Source organism: Capricornis sumatraensis, chromosome 11, assembly GCF_032405125.1.
Source record: "Capricornis sumatraensis isolate serow.1 chromosome 11, serow.2, whole genome shotgun sequence".
Classification (NCBI taxonomy): domain Eukaryota; kingdom Metazoa; phylum Chordata; class Mammalia; order Artiodactyla; family Bovidae; genus Capricornis; species Capricornis sumatraensis.
The window spans coordinates 58,401,194-58,422,881 of record NC_091079.1 but is presented as its reverse complement, the minus strand read 5'-3'; positions in this window follow the sequence as shown (position 1 = coordinate 58,422,881).

Here is a 21,688-nt window from a genome sequence, read left to right as displayed (position 1 = left end):
TTGTATTTGTTCAGTCAATTAACAAAATTTTATTGAGCTCCTATCCTTGAGCTAGATATCATAGATATGGAGAACAACTCACTCTCCAGCCAAAGGACAGATATTAATATAGCTTTATAAGTGCTAGAAATGTAACTCATATAAATGTGAGTTCACAGCTATGAAAATAAAAACAACAAAAAAGCATTTCCTAAAAGTACTGAAGAAATTTCTCTGAAGAGGTGGCAATTTAGGTGGAACTCAAAGACCCAGTAAATATCAATCAAATTAAAAAATGGTTGAAAACTGCGCTTGAACTAGAAGTCTTAAGATAAAAAGTTCAAATATTGCTAGTAGTATGAAAAATTATAAGAAGTTTAGAACATTGGGAATATAGGTTAATTGGGGAAGGAAAGGTGATATGCTCCAACATCTGACATCACAAATGCAGCCAGAAGGTTCTTTATTTTCTGGCTGATTAATCAGGTGCCTTTATCTTTCTACATATCCCGTGAGCCTCCTTCCCACATCTACCTTCTTGATCAAAGAAGGTTAGAGAATGCCTGAGGGAAAGTAATGGGAGGCAAGTCTGGAAAAAAGGGAAAACCAGGTAGTGAAGTCTTTCTGAGATAATTTAAATTTTATTCTTTAGGCAATAAGAAAGCAACAAAAGATATAAATAATCAAGTTTATGGAGAGTGTGGTCAACTAGCGGTGAAACTAACGACAGACTTCAGAGTGACGTCAGGAAGGATTTTTAAAGCTCATGGCGTGATGAAGACCTAGACTAAGGCAATGGAAAAAGAAAATGAAAAGAAGCAACATTCAAGAGTGAGCACTGAGGCCAAGGAAATGTAGAATTATAGGCTTTGTCAAGTGAATGAGGAAGCAGAATCTAAGATCACATCAAGTTTTATAGGAGGACTAGCCCTGTGTTAATAGAGAAAACATATGTATATTATAGTAATACAAGCAGTGAAAAAAAGTGATTTAACCTGAAGACTGGGGGAAGGAAGTGGATAATAAGATACACTTTTAGACAAGTATCTGAAATTCAATGTAAGATAAGCTAGATGATTTGTATTAAGCAAGATAAAAAAGCCATACGGAAAACTATTTTTTCATTTAAAAATACACTTTAAACAGTATCAAAACTGTTAGTAAATTATATAATGTATTAGAATATTACTAAACATAAAATCCTAAACTTAAGCCAATATTTAAATAAAATTCTCTATCAAACTGGCTTTCTTACTGCTCCAAATTTCTTTGAAGCCTATAAAACTAATTGACTAATGCTGTGAACATATTCTTAGAAATTCTACTTGTATTTTGAAATTGTGTTTCTCCTGAAGTGCATAACAAGAAAATATTGAGTTTTAGTGAATCTTCAGTGATAAGCATGAGTTTCTAACTGTCGTCTGTTAGGACAGATTTCATTTATTTGGACTAAGTAACTTCAAGCTCAGTACAAACTTCAGGCTTGAAGCTATTTCTAAGGAATATCTTAAATGACCCTATCAGCTATATCTAGTTTATTCTGACTCAAGTTTTCTTGATTTAGACGTATAGTAAAAATACATATTTCTGTCTTTCTGTCCCTTTAATTTCAAGTTAGAAAGAGGGGTATTAGAGTTTCAAATATCTTGCTTATTTTAAAAGTGTTCTCATACTAATTCCTTATACAAACTGTTACTTGATGAATAACAGCTATTCTAAAACTGACTGAAAAATCTATGGCCCAAGGAGTTTGTAAAACTCCTGCACTCATTTCAACCATTTAAAATATTTTTTACACTACTTTTACCTTTTAAAATATTTGTTTGCACTGCCATATGGGGTTTATCATTCTACATTTGAAGCAAACATACAATAAGTACCAAGCTGAAGTTACAATCAGTTCAGTTCAGTTCAGTTCAGTTGCTCAGTAGTGTCCAAATCTTTGCCACCCCGTGAATTGTAGCACGCCAGGCCTCCTTGTCCATCACCAACTGCCTGAGTTCACCCAAACTCACGTCCATCGAGTTGGTGATGCCATCCAGCCATCTCATCCTCTGTCGTCCCCTTCTCCTCCTGCCCCCAATCTCTCCCAGCATCAGAGTCTTTTCCAATGAGTCAACTCTTTGTATGAGGTGGCCCAAGTATTGGAGTTTCAGCTCCAGCATCAGTCCTTCCAAAGAACACCCAGGGCTGATCTCCTTTACAATGGACTGATTGGATCTCCTTGCAGTCCAAGGGACTCTCAAGAATCTTCTTCAACACCACAGTTCAAAAGCATCAATTCTTCAGTGCTCAGCCTTCTTCACAGTCCAACTCTCACATCCACACATGACCACTGGAAAAACCAGAGCCTTGACTAGACAGACCTTTGTTGGCAAAGTAATGTCTCTGCTTTTTAGTATGCTATCTAGGTTGGTCATAACTTTCCTTCCAAGGAGCAAGCGTCTTTTAATTTCATGGCTGCAATCACCACCTGCAGTGATTTTGGAGTCCCAAAATATAAGGTCTGACACTGTTTCCACTGTTTCCCCATCTATTTCCCATGAAGTGATGGAACTGGATGCCATGATCTTCATTTTCTGAATATTAAGCTTTAAGCAAACTTTTTCACTCTCCTCTTTCACTTTCATCAAGAGGCTTTTTAGCTCCTCTTCACTTTCTGCTATAAGGGTGGCATCATCTGCATATCTGAGGTTATTGACATTTCTCCTGGCAATCTTGATTTCAGCTTGTGCTTCCTCCAGCCCAGCATTTTGCATGATATACACTGTATACAAGTTACATAAGCAGGCCTTGACGTACTCCTTTTCCTATTTGGAACCAGTCTGTTGTTCCATGTCCAGTTCTAACTGTTGCTTCCTGACCTGCATACAGATTTCTCAAGAGGCAGGTCAGGTGCTTTGGTATTCCCATCATCTCAGAATTCTCCACAGTTTATTGTGATCCACACCGTCAAAGGCTTTGGCAGTCAGTAAAGAAGAAATATATGTTTTTCTGGAACTCTCTTGCTTTTTTCCATGATCCAGAGGATGTTGGCAATTTGAACTCTGGTTCTTCTGCCTTTTCTAAAACCAGCTTGAATATCTGGAAGTTCATGGTTCACGTATAGCTGAAGCCTGGCTTGGAGTATTTTGAGCATTACTTTACTAGCCTGTGAGATGGGTGAAATTGTGTGGTAGTTTGAGCATTTTTTGGCATTGCCTTTCTTTGGAATTGGAATGATAACTGACCTTTTCCAGTCCTGTGGCCACTGCTGAGTTTTCCAGATTTGCTGGCATATTGAGTGCAGCACTTTCACAGCTTCATCTTTCAGGATTTGAAACAGCTCAACTGGAATTCCATCACTCCACTAGCTTTGTTCGTAGTGATGCTTTCTAAGGCCCACTTGACTTCACACTCTAGGATGTCTAGCTCTAGGTGAGTGATCACACCATCATGATTATCTTGGTCATGGAGATCTTTTTTATACAGTTCTTCTGTATATTCTTGTCCCATCTTCTTAATATTTTCTGCTTCTGTTAGGTCCATACCATTTCTGTCCTTTATCGAGCCCATCTTTGCATGAAATGTTCCCTTGGTATCTCTAATTTTCTTGAAGAGATCTCTAGTCTTTCCCATTCTATTGTTTTTCTCTATTTCTTTGCATTGATCACTGAGGAAGGCTTTCTTATCTCTTCTTGCTATTCTTTGGTACTCTGCATTCAGATGCTTATGTCTTTCCTTTTCTCCTCTGCTTTTCACTTCTCTTCTTTTCACAGCTATTTGTAAGGCTTCCCCAGACAGCCATTTTGCTTTTTTGTATTTCTTTTCCATGGGGATGGTCTTGATCCCTGTCTCCTGTACAATGTCACAAACCTCTGTCCATAGTTCATCATCTATCAGATCTAGGCCCTTAAATCTATTTCTCACTTCCACTGTATAATCATAAGGAATTTGATTTAGGTCATACCTGAATGGTCTAGTAGTTTTCCCTACTTTCTTCAATTTAAGTCTGAATTTGGCAATAAGGAGTTCATGATCTGAGCCACAGTCAACTCCTGGTCTTGTTTTTGTTGACTGTATACAGCGTCTCCATCTTTGGCTGCAAAGAATATAATCAATCTGATTTTGATGTTGACCATCTGGTGATGTCCATGTGTAGAGTCTTCTCTTGTGTTGTTAGAAGAGGGACGTTGCTATGACCAGTGCGTTCTCTTGGCACAACTCTGTTAGTCTTTGCCCTGCTTCATTTCGCATTCCAAGGCCAAATTTGCCTGTTACTCCAGGTGTTTCTTGACTTCCTACTTTTGCATCCCAGTCTCCTATAGTGAAAAGGACATCTTTTTCAGGTGTTAGTTCTAAAAGTTCTTGGAGGTCTTCATAGAACTGTTCAACTTCAGCTTCTTCAGTGTTACTGGTTGGGGCATAGAGTTGGATTACCATGATATTGAATGTTTTGCCTTGGAAACGAACAGAGATCATTCTGTCATTTTTGAGATTGCATCTAATTACTGCATTTTGGACTCTTGTTGACCATGTTGGCTACTCCATTTCTTCTAAGGGATTCCTGCCCACAGTAGTTGATATAATGGTCATCTGAGTTAAATTCACCCATTCCAGTCCATTTTAGTTAGCTGATTCCTAGAATGTTGACGTTCACTCTTGCCATCTCTTTTCTGACCACTTCCTATTTGCCTTGATTCATGGACCTAACATTCCAGGTTCCTATGCAATATTACTCTTTACAGCATCAGACCTTGCTTCTATCACCAGTCACATCCACAACTTGGTATTGTTTTTGCTGTGGCTCCATCCCTTCATTCTTTCTGGAGTTATTTCTCCACTGATCTCCAGTAGCATATTGGGCACCTACTGACCTGGGGAGTTCCTCTTTCAGTATCCTATCATTCTGCCTTTTCATACTGTTCATGGGGTTCTCAAGGCAAGAATACTGAAGTGGTTTGCCATTCCCTTCTCCAGTGGACCACATTCTGTCAGACCTCTCCACCATGACCCGCCCGTCTTGGGTGGCCCCACACGGCATGGCTTAGTTTCATTAAGTTAGACAAGGCTGTGGTCCATGTGATTAGATTGACTAGTTTTCCATGATTATGGTTTGTGTGTCTGCCCTCTGATGCCCCTCACAACACCTACCGTCTTACTTGGGTTTCTCTTATCTTGGACGAGGGGTATCTCCTCACAGCTGCCCCTCCTGACCTTGAACATGGAGTAGCTCCCGCACAGCCATTGCTCCTTCGACTTGGGGTTGCTCTTATTGAAGTTCCAATACAAGAGATCAATTATCTATGCTAACCTTAACAGACCAATCTCAAGAATAACCAAAGTTACTCTTAGTTTTAGGATTACAAATTTATTTCAGCTATTGCTTTGCACCACAGAGTGATGGGGTTTTGTAGGAGTTATGTAGACAATGGCTGAAAACCTAAACTGTAAACAGAATGTTGCTTCTAAGGCAGGATCTGCTGGTAACTTGCGGCTCTCTGTTAAAATTAGCCCTAATCTAGCTCTGAATTTCCTTTCCTCCAGTTGTTTAAGGACATACTCATATACTCTACACAACACCCCATATTAGCAGCTTTAAGTATGTTATATATATGTGTGTGTGTGTGTGTGTGTGTGTATAATCTGGAGAGGGAAGTGGCAACCCACACAGGTATTTTTACCTAGAGAATCCCATGGACAGAGGAGCCTAGTAGGGCTACAGTCCATGTGGTCACAAGAATCAGATATGACCACCATATATATATAAACATATATATATGATTATACCATATATATAATCACCGCCACCATATATATAATCATAATATAAAAGAGAAACAACAAAAAAAATGCATTTAGACATGACACCTATTCCTAAGAAGTTATTATCTACCTGAGAGAGACATAGAACATCTTAGAAGTTGTAGTAATAAACAAAAAAGTGAAAATTTGACTATAAGAAAATGCTTAAGGAAGACACAAAAACCATTTTGCTTAATACAAATTAAAATTGAGGACAAATATTAAAGGAGAGTGTTTTTAAGTAACATATATTACTTTTGGCTTCCTAAGTGGCACAGTGGTAAAGAATCTGTCTACCAATGCAGTAGATGCTGGTTGGATCCCTGGGTCAGAAGATCCCCTGGAGTAGGAAATGGCAACCCACTCCAGTATTCTTGCCTGAAGAATTCCAAGGAGAGCGGAGCATGGCGGGCTACAGTCCATAGAGTCGCAAAGAGTTGGACATGACTGAGTGACTAAGCACAAGTAGAAAATAATATAAAATTTAAATAAGACTACATAAAAGTCAGTTGTAGTCCTATTGAGTGGAAATAAGGGCTTCCTTAGTGGCTCAGTAAGTAAAGAATCCACTGCAATGTAGGACACCTGGGTTTGATCCCTGGGTCAGGAATATCCCTGAGAGAAGGAAATGGCAACCTACTTCAGTATTCTTGCCTGGGAAATTTCATGAACAGAGGAGACTGGCAGGCTGCAGTCCATAGGGTCACAAGAGTCGGACACAACTTTGCGGCTAAACCACCAACTGGAGATAATAAACATGTTCCTCTGTTTCTTTGTGGCTCTTCTTCCTATGATTCTGTCATTTTTTAAAGGTACCATCTCTATCTCTACGTGGAGGCTATGCCATGTCTCCCAGGTATCCCTTCAGCCCAAGGCATTCACTTCCCAGCTGCTGGGAGTGTTGGAGCTGTTAACCCTCAGCTGAGTGGCTCTCTGACAACCATCCTCAAACAAAGAGCTTCTTATGAAATTGGTTGAATCCGTTGTTTCAACCATATTATAGTTCAACAACTTCCTCAGTTCAATCCTTCTTCCCTGAGTCCCCTAAAGTTATAGATCCAAATGACAGTGTTCACAGGACTTTGTGTTAGCAAATGTCTCTCAAAGTCTGGGGTCCCAGGAAACCTCAGTTAAAATACTCTTAAAATGATTTTTAATCCATTTTCTCCCACTTGAAAATGTTTATCACTCAGCTTATGAATTTAAAAGTATGTGTAAAAATATTCTCAGGGACTTCATGGTCTCTTATTACATGAACATATCATATTGTACTTAATCATTGCTGTTATTAAATACTTAAGGAATTTGGAGTTTAAGATACAGAAAAGCTGTGGGAAAGGAGAAATCTGACCTGATGGCTGGGAGTTAAAATGGGCAAGCATAGAGAGGAATGCATGTTTAACCTGACAGGAGCAGAAAATCTAAAGAGCGAGGATGATAAGGTAGGTGAAGCAACCAACAGTAGAACTCTGAAAGCAAAGATGAAAAATAGTTAGATTTAAAATAATAGAAGGAAAGAAAATTACTTTATAAAAAAAGTGGGTTTTTTTCTTTTTCTTTTTTTTTTTTTTTAAGCATTGAAAGAAAGTTATTCCAGAGGATATAAGGGAACTGAGCATACTGGAGAAACCCTGAGGGCAATGAAGCAACTAGGTCTCTAGCACCATTATGCAAATAGGACACCATGAATGCTTGGGATAAAGTGTTGACTGTTAAGTTGGAAAAGGAGGCTCAAGAAATATAATAGACCAAGCAAGAAAAAGTGTCAAAGCTTAGTGATGGATTAGATCTAGTGAGGAAAACAGAAAGGGAAAGTGAAAATGATTATAACATTTTTACCCTGGGGGACTGGGATAAAGACAAAGCTTTTAAAATTAGAACTGGTGACTGTTGGAAGCAGAAGATGATTAACTTACACTGATAGGTTAAATTCTTGTTGTTAGGAGTTCCTAGAAAAGATAATGTGTGGGCAACTTGAATTACATAGTACAGAAAGAAGGAGACTATATATATATGTATGTGTATATAATATATATTTATATGTATAAAATGTGTGAAAGAAGAAAGGATGCTTTAATTTTAGCAAGATACAAAACAAAGCAGAGTTATAGAAACTAATACATATAAGTATGCAAAGCATTTAGCATATAAATAGAAGTCTTCTCCATGTAAAAAAAATTTTATATATATACATATATATAAAGATTAAATTAGCATATTAATGGTTAGAAATCTTAGTCATGTAAAAAGTTATATATATGTACATATATATACACATCCATATATATTCACATAAATTTTCTCTAAGAATATTATAATTATAAATTTCCCCAATACTCCTGAAAACTTGAAGGTATAGCATACCAAATGTCTTGAGACAATAAGCAGATTTCATATTTATAGAGATATAAATACTTTTTTTAATCATTACTAAGCTTAATTTATCATAAAAACAAAAATGAAAGTGAAAGTGTACTCAGCCACATCCAACTCTTTTTGACCCCATGAACTGTAGCCCACCAGGCTCCTCCTTCTTTCGAATTTTCCAGACAAGAATATGGGAGTGGGTTGCCATTTCCTTCTCCATATAATAAGAAAAGCATAGACTAATTTTTATCACTGGACCAGGCTCACCACACTTGGATATATTCTTAAGATATATTTGGAAGGAAATCTAATATTAGAATTATGTGATGAATAAAAATTAATTAAAATCTTTTTGAAGAATTAGCTTGGAATCTTAAATTTGCATTGTATTCATTTTAAGGATCATTCATCTTTTGAACCGTTGTGAAAATAGCATACCAGGGCACCAGTGTATTGATAACTTATTAGTACAATCTACTTTTCATGGATTATCTCCCTAACTTGCTCATGGAATACATTCATCTCTTACCTTCACACAAAATCTTCAAGTTATTTCTGGGAATTCTTGGGGAACACAGACAGTTCTTGGTTAGAGCATTAAGTTCTGGCCTTCCTGGCTGATCTTGGTGGCCCTTGAAGCCAGCTGAGGGCCCTTTGGTTCTTTCCTTGCTTCCAAGCCCCACTGAACTAAGGATGACATTCATGGTAAAGGTGCAATATTGCAATATCCAGAACCCACAAAAAGATGCACAATTGGCACCAGTTTCTCTGGAACCTCAGAGAGTCTAAGGAACCTTAGTACACTGTGCATAGTAATATGAGACATTTTCCTAGGCTGCGTCACATTTTGTCACCTTGTCTCTTATCACCTTGCTTTTGTCCCATAAAACAAAACCCTATAAAAAAGTTTCTTTTTTTCTTGCATTTAGAGCTTTGCTCCTCAAGGCCCTGAGACAAGTCCGATCTGAGACAATGACCATGCTCTCATTCCCTTTGCATTTCCTCTCTGTGACTTGTGCCTCTTATCTCTCTTTCCCTCAACATTCTTAATAAAAATGATTCTGAGGAGTGATGTCAGCAACATAGCTAAAGAAGACATAGCTCATTGTATCCTGCTCAACAACAATAATTTGGCATCCATCCATGGACAAAGGTGCCTCTGTGGGAGCTGTAGAATTCAGCATCATACATCAAGAGGCCCAGGAGGAGTCCTGCCCATATACATGTCAGGTAATAGACACACCGATCTCACCACAGCTTGGGACCCTGCAGTGGCTTGTATACTGGCTCCAGCCCCTCTTACCCATGGTCCAGGAAGCCCTTTAGACAATTACCCATGGATGAGAGAGCTATTGTGAAACTCTAGGTTTCCAACAGATGAATTCCAACGCAACATTAGAGCCCCCCCGCCCAAAAAAAGAATGTGAGCTTGGAGGATACTCATATTGGACAGAGGAAGAGGAAAATTTTGACCTTACCTTCAACAACTCTCCTACAAGACATCACATCTCACAGTCAAGAAAGATCTTCTTGGCCTGAGATATCTTCTGCAGGGGAAAGATAGGAGTTCCCAGTTTCTCCAGCCATGGGGGACATTGAAATAGAAGCTCATGTGAGCTTCATGAGCAGGTAGAGGCTGGGGGAGTGGCAGATATGATTCTTGTGGAAATTAAAGGAATATGGATCCAATTAATTACATTGCAGACTCCATCAAGAAGCCCAATGATGAGTTGCTGGGACACCTTGCCATGAGTTCTCCCAACTGGCCCAAGGGTATCTGCAGCATCCCACATGTCCCACTCACAAACACCCCACCCCGTGGTTGACTCTGTGCATGGTTCTGAAGCTGTAGAGACTGGGCTTTGGCAGATGACTAATAAATACCTGCAGAAAGCTGGCCTAACCTGCAGGCCAGGTACAGACCACAGGCCAAAGCAAATGGAAGGTTGTCAGTAACCTGGCCTCATGGGCTGTAGAACTGAGAGAAGGCACACAAATTAAAAAATTCCCCCACCAAGGGAAGTAAGAAGCTTGGAACAGGCTTATCCATAGAACATCTAAGAAAGCCTCAGAATCTGTAGCAAGACTGACAAAAGGTATTTCTCTCTTAAAAGCAATTAGTAAATTATGAAGGTAACAATAACTGCAAAGGCAAAGATAGCTACACAAAAATTCAAGAAACACGAAAAATTGAGGAAACATGACACCATTAAGGGATCACAGAAGTCTTTCTGTAACTGATTCCAAAGGCATGGAGATCTGTGATCTGTTTGATAAATAATTCAAAATAGTAGTTTAAAGGAAGGTTGATGAAGTATAAGAAAACAGAGAAAGACAATTCAATTAAATTAGGAAAACAATGTCTGGACAAAATGAGAAGTTAAACAAAAATAAATCATAACAAAAGAATCAAACAAAAATTCTGGAGATGAATCATACAATAAGTGAAATGAAACTGTGATACAGTATATCCTTGTGGTGTAAGGATGGTTCAACATGTACAAATCAATCAGTGTAATATACCATATTAATAGAATAAAATGGAGAAAAAAGTATAATCATTTCAATAGATGCAAAAAAACACACCTGCAAAACAGAGGATTCTTTTCATGAAAAAAAAAAATTGCTCAACATACTGGGGAAATGAACCTCAATATAGTAAAGGTCATATATATGCCAAGCTCACAGTTAATCTCATTCAGTTCAGTTCAGTTCAGTTCAGTCGCTCAGTCGTGTCCGACTCTTTTCTATCCCATGAATCACAGCACGCCAGGTCTCCCTGTTCATCACCAACTCCCGGAGTTCACTCAGACTCATGTCCGTTGAGTCAGTGATGTCATCCAGTCATCTTATCCTCTGTCGTCCCCTTCTCCTCCTGCCCCCAATCCCTTCCAGCATCAGAGTCTTTTCCAATGAGTCAACTCTTCACATGAGGTGGTCAGAATACTGGAGTTAACCTCATACTCAATGATAAAAGGCTGAAAGTTTTTCTCTAAGATGAGGAACAAGACACAGGAGACCACTTTCCCCATTACTATTCAACCTGACAAAAGAAGTCCTAGCCCGATGAATCAGGGGGGAAAAAAAGAAATAAAATATATCCAAATCCAAAAGGAAGAAGAAAAACTATCTGTTTGCAGATGACATGATCTTATATAAAATCATAAAACCTCCATACACGCACAAACGCAAAACTGTTAAAACTAATCAATGGATTTAGTAAAGAAGTAAGATACAAAAAATAATTGAATTTCTACACACAAACAACAACATACAGATATTCCTTGACTTGTGATAGGGTTGTTGTTGTGGTTCAGGTGTTTAGTTGTGCCTGACTCTTGCAACCCTGTGGACTGCAGCACACCAGGCTCCTCTGCCCTCCACTATCTCCTGGAGTGCTCAATTGCGACCACTGAGTCACTGATGCCATTTAACCATCACATCCTCTGCTGCCCCCTTCTCCTTTTGCCTTCAGTCTTTCCCAGTATCCGGGAATGAGTTGGCTCTTTGCAATGGGTAGCCAAGGTATTGGAACTTCATCTCTTCCTCTGCCGTCCCCTTCTCCTCCTGCCCTCAGTCTTTCCCAGGATCAGGGTCTTTTCCAATGAGTCAGTTCTTTGCATCAGGTGGCTAAAGTATTGGAGTTTCAGCTTCAGCAACAGTCCTCCCAATGAATATTCAGGGTTCATTTCCTTTAGGATTGACTGCTTTGAGTTCCTTGTAGTCCATGGACCTCTGAAGAATCTTCTCTAGTGCTGCAATTCAAAAGCATCAATTCTTTTGCACTCAACCTTCTTTATGGTCTAATTCTCACATCCATACATGACTATTGCAAAGACCATCACTTTGACTATACAGACTTTGTTGGCAAAGTGCTGTCTCTGCTTTTTAATATGCTTTCTAGATTTGTCATAGCTTTCCTTCCATGGACTAAATGTTTTTTAATTTCCCAGCTGCAGTCACCATCAGCAGTGATTTTGTAGCCCAAGAAAAAAATATCTGTCACTGCTTCCAATTTTTCCCTTTCTATTTGCCATGAAGTGATGGAATTGGACGCCATGACCTCACTATTTTGAATGTTGAATTTTAAACCAGTTTTTTCACCCTCCTCATTCACACTCATCAAAAGGCTCTTTAGTTCCTCTTCACTTTCTGCCATTAGAGTGGTAACATTTGCATATCTGAGATTGTTGATATTTCTCCTGGCAAGTCTTGATTCCAGCTTGTGATTCATCCAGTCCAGTATTTTGCATGATGCACTCTGCATAGAAATTAAATAAGCTGGTTGATAATATACAGCCTGGTTGTACTCCTTTCCCATTCTTGAACCAGTCAGTTGTTCCATGTTCACTTCTAAGTGTTGCTTCATGACCCACATACAGGTTTCTCAGAATACAAGTAATGTAGTCTGGTAATCCCATCTCTTCAAGAATTTTCCACAGTGATATGCTATATTTTGATAAGCCCATCATAAATTGAAAATATTATAAGGTGAAAACACATTTAATATGCCTTACCTACCAAACATCATACTTAGCCAAACCCACCTTAAACATGCTCAAAATACATTAGCCTTCATGGGGCAAAATAATCTAACACGAAGCCTATTCTGTAATAAAGCCTTAAATATCTCATGTAATTCAGTGAATACTGTACTTAAAAAAAAAGGTTGGCTGAGTACAGAATGGCTGTATATATATCAATTGTTTACCTTCATCATCACATGTTTGGATGGGAGCTGTGGCTAGCTGATGCTGTTCAGCATCACAGGAGAATTTTATACACCCACCTGAGAAAGATCAAAATTAAGATTTGAAGGATGGTTTTTACCAAATGCTTACTGCTTTCACACCATAAAGTTGAAAAAGTATAACTTTAACCATTTTAACTCTATACCTGAAAAGAAACTTCCTAAGAGAGTAAATCTTAAATGTTCTCACTACAAAAAGAGAAATGGTAATTACATGAGGTGATAAAATATTAACTAACTCTATTTTGGGATCAGTTCACAATATTTAAGTGTATCAAATCATCACATTATACACCTTCAACTTATATGTTGAATGTTATATGTCAGTTATATTCCAATAAAGCTAAAAATATAGGTAGATAGATAAATGATTCTTTGACTTCTACTGGTCCTTTGTAAGACACTTTTTACCATATATTCCAACAGTAGCAAAATCTACAGGTGGGATCCTTTTTACTTCTGTTTCAGGTGAATGTTTCTGCTATGAACAAAATAGTCTAGATGATCTAAGATGCTCACAAAGAGAGTAGAGAAAGAATGAGAGAGCCCTTCTCTTCATACCCTTTCTCCTCATTCCCTGAGGTACATATTTGCCAGAACTTGTGAATCAGCTGGTTGCCAAAAGTTCCATTTGGGGCTAATAATCAGGAAAGGAAGACTAGACATAGAGTTATCTTTATCTGACGCTAAAGAGCACTGGGGAACAGTGATGCTAAGTGACCTTTCAACCTTGGAGACTGAAATCTCTAGGATAGGGGACTTGCTGACTCTTGAGGAAACAGATCTATGGAATACAAAGACCTGCACAATGAGTAAGGAGTTTACTGCTTAGAAGGAGAACTAGAGAAGTAAATAATGATATTACTTAGGGGGAAAATAGAAGAAAGATGACTAAATGGATTCCTAACAATCACCTGCTTGTCAAACGGTCTAAGTAAAACTAAAATGTAAATATCTTTACTTTCAAAATTAAAGCAACTCAAAGCTTAATTGGCTTCCCTGGTGGCTCATATGGTAACAAATCTGCCTGCAATGTAAGAGACCTGGGTTCAGTCGCTGGGCTGGGAAGATCCCCTGGAGAAGGGAGTGGCTACCCACTCCAGTGTTCTTGCCTGGAGAATCCCATTGACAGAGGAGCCTGGTGTGCTAGTACGTGGGGTTACAAAGAGTCAGATATGACTGAGCAACTATACTTTTACTTCAAAACTGAATTAGGGGCATATTTCTTTTAAAATATTCTTTTTATTTAAACATTAAGTATGAGATACCAATGAAATATCACCTCACACCAGTCAGAATGTCAAATTTACAAACAATAAATGGTGGAGAGGGTGTGGAGAAAGGGGAACCCTCTTCAACTGTTGGTGGGAATGTAAATTGACACAGCCACTATGGAAGATGGTATGGAGATTCCTGAAAAACCTTGGAATAAAACCACCATATGACCCAGCAATCCTGCTCCTAGGCACATACCCTGAAGAAACCAAAATTGAAAAAGACACATGTTCATTGCAGCACTATTTGCAATAGCTAGAGCATGGAAGCAATCTAGATATCCACTGACAGATGAATGGATAAAGAAGCTGTGGTACATATATACAATGCAATACTACTCAGCCATAAAAAGGAATGCATTTGAGTCAGTTCTAATGAAGTGTATGAACCTAGAGCCTATTATATAGACTGAAGTAAGTCAGAAAGAGAAAGATAAATATCGTGTATTAATGCACATATACAGAATCTAGAAATATGGTACCAACTAATTTATTTGCAGGGCAGCAGTGGAGAAGTAGACATAGAGAACAGACTTATGGACATGGGGAGAGCAGAGGAGAGAGTGAGATGTGTGGAAAGAGTAACCTGGAAGCCATATGTAAAAAAGATAGCCAACAGGAATTTGTTGTATGACTCAGGAAGCTCAAACAGGGGCTCTGTATGGTGGGATGGGGTGGGAAATAGCAGGGAGATTCCAGAGGGGTGATATATGCATTCCCATGGCTGATTCATGTTGAGGTTTGCCACACAACAAATTTCTGTAAAGCAATTATCCTTACATTAAAAAATAAATAAACTTAATTAAAGGCATATTTCTTTAAAAACTACTTTCTTATTTAAAAATATTAAGTAAAAATAAATCATAGAATAACTTTAAGTAACAGGTTCTAATTTATTTAAAAATAAATGGTTGTAGAAATATTCAATAAATTCATAATTTTGAGATATTTTTCTTCTGAGAAGCAAGAGTAATCTAGACATTTCAAAGGTTACTCTGTATACTACAGATTACCTAATAAATATTGACTTAACTCAGATGGTGACTAGATGGTTAACAATAAAAAATTTTAAAGATTTGATTATTTAAAATAATATTAATAGTATCATTTCCTTTCACTCCTTTACAAAAATAATCTTTGAAACACTATAATAAATAGCTTTCATTTTCAAAACTATTGAAATACAATAATAGAAGTGTTCTTCTACTGAAACTTTCCAACAAATTTTGATAATGCATATATGAGATAATGAAATAAATGTGTATCTTGCATAAAATAAAGGAAAATACCAAATGTCCAACTCTTACAAGATGGACAATGGCACTTAAATAGTATAGAAAAATAAACAAAATCCACACTGCTAATATTTGTAAATAACTTGCAATCTCCTTCATTCTGTATCAATATCTATGGTACCTTAATTAAAGATATATTGTTCTTATATTGAGGATTTACCTTATCCCAAAGGACCTGTTTTAAAAATAATATCTTGAATTCAAAGAATCACTTCCGGTACAAATAAGTGCTGGTTTCCAACACAGATAAAGCTAGCTTTTATATTTATCAACTTGGTATTCACTTTGAAATATCAGATAAGCAACTTAAAATACACAGAAGAAACCTATTTTTACTGTAATAAATAATAACCACAAAAAGAAAATGCCACTATTTTTAAGCCTTTATTACCCCTATGTCCCGCATCTTATGTACATCATTTCATATAATTCTCGCAAAAGTCATATGAGAAACACATATTAATGGTCAGTGTTATGAATAATGTAATTGAGTTGTGGGAAGATTACAGCTATATAATGGGGAACTAAGTGTAGCTAATCCAAATTTATTGTGTCTAACTTCTGTATATTGGCCCACTGTGCAAGACCGTCTATCTGAGTAGCTCTTCTTTCACTTGCGTCTTTTAACTCCTACCACATTTCCGTAGGTACCTAGAACTAGACAGACAATACATAACATTTAACCTAAGGTGTTTGTTTTACAGTACAAAATAAAGTTTTTACAACCACATAAGGAATACTTTCTTCACATTATTCTTCCTTATATCCCTGTTTTGTTTTTCTTCTCCAATGCACACCATAGCACTTTCCTTAGTAAGGAGAGACAACATTTACACTGTGTGCAAGGAGGTTACCTTTTGATTTTCTTCCTCATAGGGAAGGAAGGAATTGGGGCTTCCCAAGTGGCTCAGGTGGTGAAGAGTACACCTGCCAAGGTAGGGGACCCAGGTTCCATTCCCTGGGTCGGGAAGATCCCCTGGAGTAGAAAATGGCAAAGCTCCAGTACTCTTGCCTGGAAAACTCCATGGACAGAGGAGCCTGGTGGGATGCAGTCTATGGAGTTGCAAAATAGTTGGACATGACTGAATGACTGGGCACACAAGGAAGGAATACCACAAAATATGTTGTGCTGATAGGTCTGAATAAATAGCCTGTTCTAAAACCGAAAAACAGTTTACTTTTGTAGGTAGGGTTACCTTCAAACTTGAGAGAGATAAACATGTATTTTGAGAGTATGGAGATAAGAGTGGAAAGAAAAACTAAAAAATAATTCTTCTAACTTGCTTCTCCCTGTTTGTACTTGTATTTATTAATTTTCAATATTATCATTATAAATGCTTTGATGACAACAGTTGCAACCTGTCTCATTGAAATCTTTGGGATTCAGGACAAAAAACTTCAGTTTATCAAACTAAGCAATTCTTCATTTCCCATCAGTTCAGTTCAGTTCAGTCACTCAGTCATGTCCAACTCTTTGCGACCCCATGAATCTCAGCACACCAGGCCTCCCTGTACATCACCAACCCCTGGTGTTCACTCAGACTCACGTCCATCGAGTCGGTGATGCCATCCAGCCATCTCATCCTCGGTCGTCCCCTTTTCCTCCTGCCCTCAATCCCTCCCAGCATCAGAGTCTTTTCTGATGAGTCAACTCTTCACATGAGGTGGCCAAAGTACTGGAGCTTCAGCGTCAGCATCATTCCCTCCAAAGAGCACCCAGAACTGAGCTCCTTTAGGATGGACTGGTTGGATCTCCTTTCAGTCCAAGGGACTCTCAAGAGTCTTCTCCAACACCACAGTTCAAAAGCATCAATTCTTAAGCACTCTGCTTTCTTCACAGTCCAACTCTCACATCCATGCATGACTACTGGAAAAACCATAGCCTTGACTAGACGGACCTTTGTTGGCAAAGTAATGTCTCTGCTTTTGAATGTGCTATCTAGGTTGGTCATAACTTTTCTTCCAAGGAGTAAGCGTCTTTTAATTTCATGGCTGCAGTCACCATCTGCAGTGATTCTGGAGCCCAAAAAAATAAAGTCTCTCACTGTTTCCACTGTTTCCCCATCTATTTCCCAAGAAGTGAAGGGACCAGATGCCATGATCTTCATTTTCTGAATGTTGAGCTTTAAGCCAACGTTTTCACTCTCCTCTTTCACTTTCATCAAGAGGCTTTTTAGTTCCTCTTCACTTTCTGCTATAAGGGTGGTGTCATCTGCATATCTGAGGTTATTGATATTTCTCCTGGCAATCTTGATTCCAGCCTGTGCTTCTTCCAGCCCAGTGTTTCTCATGATGTACTCTGCATATAAGTTACATAAGCAGGGTGACAATATTCAGCCTTGACATACTCCTTTTCCTATTTGGAACCAGTCTGTTGTTCCATGTCAAGTTCTAACTGTTGCTTCCTGACCTGCATACAGATTTCTCAAGAGGTAGGTCAGATGGTCTGGTATTCCCATCTCTTTCAGATTTCCCACAATTTATTGTGATCCACACAGTCAAAGGCTTCATTTCCCATAGTGGGTGCTAACTCTTTAACAGTGGTGTAGCATCAGTAACAATACACACATTTAAAAACAGGTATTAAAGTATAGGCTTCCCTGCTGGCTCAGTAGTAAAGAATCCATCTGCCACTATATGAGACGAAGGTTCAGTCCCTGATCTGGGAAGATCCCCTAGAAAAGGAAGTAGCGACCCACTCCAGCAATCTTGTCTGGGAAATCCCATGGACAGAGGAACCTGGCAGGTTAGAGTCCATGGTGTCACAGAGTCACACACAACTTAGCGACAGAACACACAGACACATAAACATACACACACACATCAAATTATAATACTCCATACCATGTAGAAAGTCACATTAATGCTGGAGACTGTTTCTCCAAAATGTGTTTCAGTTTTGTTTTCAAAAACGGAGTTGTATGTGAGCTTTTACTTTTCTCTGGATGATTAGCAATTTTTTTGTGAATAATATTTGTATACTAATATAATAATAATATATTCTACAAATAATAAAATTATTTATAGAGTAATATTTCAACAATTTGATAATTCTATATAAACTTATGTAAGTGGAATATATATATATATATGAAAGTTTAGCAACTAAGTAAAATAATATAAAACTACCAAACCTTGACTGATCTGGTATATAATATTAAATGTTCTATGACTTCGAATTATTTTCAACCCAGCTTGCAGGGGACAGTGAATTGAAGGGAGTTAGAGTGATGCTTCAGAGAAGGTAATGGCAACCCACTCCAGTACTCTTGCCTGGAAAACCCACTCCAGTATTCTTACCTGGAGAATCCCAGGGGCAGAGAAGCCTCATGGCCTGCTGTCTATGGGGTCACACAGAGTCGGACACGACTGAAGCGACTTAGCAGCAGCAGCAGCAGCAGCAGCAGCAGAGTGATGCTTAGAAAAAGAAAAAAAAGTCTTCCAATTGTTTCTTTCAGGAAAAGACATGACATTTTGGTAAATTATAAAGTAGAGGGTGCTGGTGCCTTTCAGAAGATGTAAAACGCTTCACTTGGTACTAATGTACATAAAGCAATTAGTTACTTGTCATGATGGGTGTTCCCTAAGGCAGTGCACTTTCTCCATTAGTATTTATATCTACATGCCATTACACATTGGGTAGCACTAAATAGATGAGAGACGACCAGAGAATTACTCAAGGCACGTGCCATGAAGGAAAGAGATATTAACAAACATTATTAGCACACAGGTGGAGCTGGATCACTTAATTTCCAGTGAGATATTTATTTTTAAATGCTTGCTAAGAGTGCGACATTTAACCCTTAGAGAAGAAGTTATTTTTTATCAACTGGTAAATATTTCTGTCTACTGAACACGACCATGACAATTTCGTTAGAGGTCATCTTCCCTGAATATTCTGCCTACTCTGGCTGGAAAATTCAAGGGTCTCTTCTATTTGGAAACTATGACTAATATATTAAGAGAAGCTTTAAGAATCTTAAGTATAAAGCCATATTCTGTCACATTTTAGGCTTACCATAGATATCTGAAATGAAACCAAAACTGTGTTATTCATCCTTAAATATATTTTTCCTCTTCCTCTCCCTCTCTCCCCATCTCTCTCTCTGTCTCCACCCTAAGATCTTGAATATTCATATCTCTTAAAAGATAATCTATTTTTAACTTGACTCTCTTCAAATATGTTTTTATTTAAAAAGCTATTAAATTTTGATTCATCAGCTTTTACAATGAAATTATTAAAGCATAATCGGCCACATTCACCACACTTGCAGAAAATATTTATGAGTGTCTCATATATTCACAGTGTTAAAAGTTATCAGAGAGTATGGCTTTTGACATAGGGTTCATTTTTTGTTTAGAATGTGCCACGCTGTGTACCATTTACATCTATGTAGGTTTCTTTCTCTCATAATAATTCTCAATGCATTTTCAGGCCAAGTAGATTAAACCTGTATATGTAACACAAACAGTGAAATGCTGAAACCTTTAATATAGTTATTACTGATATTTTTTTTTCAAGAATTTGAAAGCATTCTTAGTTGTTTTTCATCTAAAAATCAGGGCTCTTTTCCAAACAAGTTATTATGTTCCATTACAGGGAAAGAGGACTTCCTTGGTGGCTCAGATGGTAAAGAATCTGGCCGATAAGCAGGAGACCCAAGTTTGATCCCTAAGTCAGGAAGATCTGGAAAAGGGAATGGATAACCCACTCCAGTATTCTTGCCTGGAAAATCCCACAGACTGAGGAGCCTAGTGGGCTATAGTCCATGGCGTCACAAAGAGTCGGATGAGACTAAGTACACATGCATGCTTAGAAATATTAAACTTATCTACACAAATATATTTTAAAAATATATAGTAAAATATTATTATATTAATATTGATTGGTAATATTACTTCTTAAGCAAATTCATTGCTTCTTTGCATACTTAGAAATTCCAAATATTACACATAGAAGGTAATTTAAATGCAACATAATTAATTTGAAATTTTTAACATATAGAAGTTTTAAATTTTAAAGAATTTATCATATCACATTCACCTACTATAATTTTGGGGTATGTACCTATCAACCTGATATTTGGTAGTCAAAAATTATCTATGCTTAAAACATACAACATTTCCTAAATCATGTGTTCTGAGCCTTAAAAATTAAAATCATGGCAACTAAATAAGAATAATTTCTACCTATTATTTTATTATGGCTACATATATTTAAAAAAAATCGTACTCTGAAATGTCAATACATAACTTAGAAAGAGAAAGATACTGCTATATGTCCACTGGTATTTAAATTCCTCTTCTGTGTCTGGATTCCTGTGCAATATCATATATGGTGAGGCATTCAATATACAGAGGAAACACACAGTGTCCTTGAAGGATCTTTTCTATTGTGAATCTTGGGCAGGAGGATTTAGCCTTGAATATGCACTCAAGGCAACATCTATAGAGACTAAAAAGACTGAATTGTCTGAAATATTTCTAGATCAACATTCCTCAAAATAACTCAGCGAAAAATTCTTGCCAGAGAGACTTTACTGCCAGGGATGAGTCACTCAGGGTAGAATCTAAGGCTTGTCAGCCTTCCTTCCAACTATAAAATGCTATACACTCTTGTTTTATGGTTGTTCTCTAAGTAATAATTATACAAATGCACTTCTAAACACTATATCAGCCTTAAGAAAAGTCTTATAAATTAGCTAATGTAACTGAGTCAATTGAATAGTGAATCACTACCACTTGCAATATATTGTTGTAGGTATATAAGAGATACATAACAATAATTCAGTCAGTGGTAAAAAAAATCCACCTGCCAATGCAGGAGATGTGGGTTCAGTCCCTGGATTGGGAAGATACCCTGGAGGAGGAAATAACAACCACCCCACCCCAGTATTCTTGCTTGGGAAATCCCATGGACAGAGAAGCCTGGTGGGCTGCATGCAATCCATGGGGTCACAAAAAGTCTGACACAGTTTAGCAAATGAGCACAATTCAGTCATTGCAACCATAGCTATCAATTTCTAGGTCAAACATGAAAATCCAAAACCATATTCTTTCTAAATATTAAGATGATAAGCAAATCATCTTTAAAAAATCTATCCCAACCTCTGTGTAAAGCTGCAAGCTTTTTTTCATCTGTGGCATCATACTAGAATAAGTGTAAATTTTAGTATCTCTAAAACATTTCACTTAAAATAAAACCAAGCCTCACTGCAGAGTTATAAATATAAAAGCAC